Raw genomic sequence first — 4589 nt, 5'->3', positions numbered from 1 at the left:
TGTGTGACTCTGTGTGTGTGTGTGTGTGAGTGACTGTGTGTGTGACTCTGTGTGTGTGTGTGTGTTTGTGTGTGTGTGTGTGTGTGTGCGCGCACCCGCACACAGGCGCGGTGGCTACGCGTGTGCGTAGGGCCGCCGGCAGCGCGGCTGCGGGTGCCCGTCCCCCCGGCGGGGCTGGGCACTGCCATGGGGACACACGGGCAGGAGCGGGGGGGCTGCACCCCAGCCCCCGGCACCGACCCCCCCGGCCTTGCCATCCGCCTCCCGGCGGGCCCCTGCGCCCCGTCTCCTCCTCACCCCCCCTTGGAGATGAGGCTCGTCATCTACCCTTGAAATGTCGGGCTCGTCAAACGTGTCAGCCTCTGCGGGGGCTGTGGCCTGATGTTCCCCCTCCACCCCTTTCTCCCCGGGTCTATTTTTTTCCCGTAACTTTCTTCTTTTTTGCCCTTTTTCATCCTTTCGGTCGTAAGAACAGCTGGTTGGTAACGAGCATGAGGAGTCGTTGGGAGAAGCGGCGTTTACTGGGGAGGCAACAGTGAGGCTGCTTCTCTCAACCTGCTGGCATAGATAAATAAAATTAAGCAGAATCTGCTGAAGACTTGCACAAGCGTATTTTTAGAAATATTATTTCCTTCAGTGCAAAAAAAAAAAAAAAAGACTATCTTTATTCACTTGCCCTACTTTCTTCCTGGTGAGTTTCTGGTTGATTAATAGTGTAAATGATTGCTCAGCAGTACGCAGTGTAGACGGGATTGGAGCGGGGGGACCACCCAGCTTAAAACCAGACCTGGAGCTCTTGTTTCCCCTCTTGGGTGGAAGGTGCCTTGGGAGAAAGGTTGCTGAGGCTGGTGGAGTTAATCCAGGAAAGCAGTATGGTTTGGGAGGGGAAGGGGGCCCTTGCCTCCTCCCCCACCCCCTGAAAACCAGATATTTTTTTTGAACATCTGCTTTAGGAAGTTTATTTGAACTCGGGCACCATATTTTTTTTTAAACTGTATCCGCACATGCTTAGTTTTTTTTTTTTTTCCTGTGTTTGTGGCTCTTTAATAGCAATGTACACCAGATACAGTCAGGGGTTTGTTTTTGCTTTAGGAGGAAATGTATATTCCCTCGCTCCCCCTGAGACCCACCGGCAGCGCCTGGTCTGCGAGCAGAGCGGTGCTGGTGTTTCAGGCTAACCGGAGACAAGGGGACCCTGAACCCCGATCCACGGTGGGGTGGGAGTGCAAAGCCGTGTCCCCCTTCCCAGGGGTGGCTGCTCCGGCAGCACCCCAGGGGACGGCAGCGGGGCTGCCTGCCCACGGGCAGCACAGTGCTTGGGCCTCTGCCCCCTCGCGAGGGGGGAGACCTGCTATGGCCCCTTCCTTTAAACGATGGGAGATGTGTTGGTTTGTAAGCCGGACAAGAATAGGAGCTTAATTTGCCAAGGAATAGATCTTCTTCTAAACTAAGCTCTGTTAGCACTTAGAATAATTGTTAAAGGTCATAAATTCAGCAGATAGGGCAAGAAGTGTGAATCATTCCATGGGGGCTGAATCAGAAATCAATAGTAAATTTGCTGCCTGAGCACAAAACATGGCAGGGAGGAGTAATTCCCCAAGCCTTGCAGAATTTCATTTATTAGAAAAGAAGTGTCACATTGCTGCGGGTTTGGAGATGAGTCTGGATGGAGGAGACGTTGCTCTTGCGCCTACGTGTTTGAAGGGGTGAGGGATGGCTCTGTGAAACACTGGGAGCAGGTAGTGACTCAAAATCTGGCGGAGGGGATGATTTGTTCCCAGCAGTGGGGAAAGGAAACGCTTGGGCTGCTTATCTCCAAGTTTGAGTCACTGAAAGGTTCCAGGAGGCTGCGTTTTGTGAACAACAAGCAAGTACATATAAAAAATATGGACCTTTGACTGGTGGTTTGCCCTGTCCTTTGCTTTGGCTTCCCTACTGGTGTCACAAGGGAGGAAGGTGGATTTGCAGGACGGGAGGGTGCTGTTGAAGGCTGAGCGTGGCTTGGCACAAGCAGAACCCTGCATGCCACCATTCATTTCAGCTTGCCCCTGCCCGCTACCTCACGGGGTCGGATTTGTAGAGCTGGGCTGTAAGGTAACAGAGGAGGTAGCAGGCGCTTCTGTTTCTGCCACACTAGTTTATCTTGGCCACGCAGTCGAGCTCCACCGCAGCAGTGCATCTGCTTGACGCGCTGGCGGCTGGGCCAGGAACAAAGCACTGAATTCTGATTAAAATGCACGGCCTGGTGCATTGAGTAAGCACACTTCGGGCTCGCTCCTGCCTTCTTTGCGACATGTTTCTATCCATCACTGTGCACCATGCTCATTGATTGCCATGGTATCCAAGTGTCCCTGTGTCAGTGCAGAGGGCTGAGCGTGTAAGGAAGGGCAGGGTGAAGCCTTCAATCTCAGAAGGATTCTTAAAATAGAGATCTTCCAGTGGTGGTGCTGGTAATGAGTATTGTTAATGTTGTAGAAAACGGTAATTTAAAATGATGGGGCCATTGAACAGGTAGAGCTGCATATTATACTGACAAGGGGATAAGATAAACTACATTATAATGTTCTTTTGTACAGGCTGGGAGATATTTTTGCTAGTCCACTCAGCATGTTTAATAGCCGAATGACCTGGCAGTGCTATTAGCAGAATAATGATTAACACAGGGATTCGCACAGGCTGTTGACAGGCATGTTTGAGAAGCAGATTTTTTGCAGTAAAAGGAGAATGAGCGTGAGGAGGGATGCAGTGGGCCATGCTCTCTGGTGGTGAATGCACAGCTGATCCCAGTAGGAGAGCAAGCAAGAAAGATGGGGCTGGGTTTGGGGGGTTTTTTCCCCTCCTTTTTTTTGTCTTGGTGAATGCAAGAGCCTGTCATCTTTTGCTGAAGGCAGTGGCCTTGATCCTTCTAAAATATTCAGGTCAATAGCTTTTTCTCCGCTGCATCCATCTGCAGGGACAGACCTCTGGCTGACGTACCAGCGGTGGCAGTGGGCTCTTCTGCAGGAGCTGGATGCATTGGGGTGCTTTGCAAGATGTGTGGGAGGTGATAAAATCTCTCTGGGAGGAAAACCTTTCTCAGGGAGCTGATAACCACTGGGGTAGGACCAGCTTGGGGCAATCAAACCTCCCCGCTCACAGCTGCTCCTTGTCTGCTTGGCAAGGGGCTTCGACCAGACCAGTGTCCCAGCTGAAGGCTGGGGGCTTGCAAGGCTCACCTGGCTTGTACGGCTTGGCTAAGGGTTTCCTGCAAGCCTCTTTAAAAAGAGCCTTTTTGGGGAAGGAGTAATTGTTTTCTCCATGTACCTGGATGTTGCTTTTGTTTTGAACTCATTAACAAACCCCAAGCTTTTGTTACTTACTTTAGCAAAGTGCTGACTGTGCGCTCTCTGGAAACTGGATCCTAAAATCATTAGTTGTTTTAGAAACGCCTGGCCTTTAATGCTCGGGCTTGGAGAGGAGACAGCACAGAATTAAGGAGCCGGTGGGTATTAGCTGTTGCTGGGAAGAATTGGATGAAACCCAAAAATTTCACTACTCTCCCTTTAGCTTTGCTTTGTATAGAAGTGAAGTTTCAGTGGCCATTTGTTTGCATTAGTAGGATCATTGTCAATGAAGATAAAAGCTCTCATATTAAAAAAAAACACAAACCCCAAACAAACATGCTGGCATTGCCCTGTTTCCAGAACTTCATCAATTTATGGTATATTTCAGCATCATTAAAGATTTAGGAGAAGTTCTAATGGGGAATAAGCACTGCAAGCCACTGCTCAGCAGCATTATCCTGATAGCATTATGTTAGGTTTCTTCTTCCAGCACCTTTTAAAAACTCTAGCTCAACAGAATTTGGGCAGCTTTTGCAAAGGTCACCTTCTTCCTAAATAGGAAGAGGAACAAATTTGAGTAGAGATGACTTCTAGAGATTAAAAAAAGACATGAAAAGCTTATTTATTTGTGCTGGTTTACATGATATGCTGCCATGCAAAATTTGGGACAAAATACTCTCAGGAGTCTTCATCAGGGATTTCATCTGCCCCCTTCCAGTGTGATTCAGCGTGTGTGTAAGTTATGGGCCATGACTGCGTCCATGTCCTTTATATATTTTTGAGCCTTTTTTTAAACCATAAAACCTTGGCAGCACAATACTAATCTCTGAATCATCCCAGAGGGATGACAATGTCCAGCTCTCAACCTTTTTTCTGCATCTCACTTCCATTCCTTGAGCCAGAAGAGCTGATAGTGGTGCAAACATTTATCTTCTGCACATGCATTCATATTCTTGTCTCTGTGTCTGCTCATGAAAAATTACAACAGAAACCAAGCTGTCTTCTGTCTAATCCTTCTTCATGGTTGATTTTTTTGTTTTTTCACCTCTTGGTGTTGTGCAGCCCAGATGCTGCACCTTTGCAGTTCTCCATGTGTCCTTCAGCACTGGTGCTCTGGTTGTTCTTCCTCATCTTTGGAGATCTTCCACAACACAAAAGCATATGGTGTTTTTTAAAGGCATCAAGTGTATCTGTTCTCAGTAGTGTTTCTCTGCTGGTCAGTCATGAAAATTAATAATCTGGAGTGAATTTTATAGCAAAAAGTGC

The sequence above is a fragment of the Athene cunicularia genome (genome assembly GCF_003259725.1).
Source record: "Athene cunicularia isolate RWA chromosome 9 unlocalized genomic scaffold, athCun1 chr9_part1, whole genome shotgun sequence".
Lineage (NCBI taxonomy): Eukaryota > Metazoa > Chordata > Aves > Strigiformes > Strigidae > Athene > Athene cunicularia.
This window is presented reverse-complemented; position numbering follows the sequence as displayed.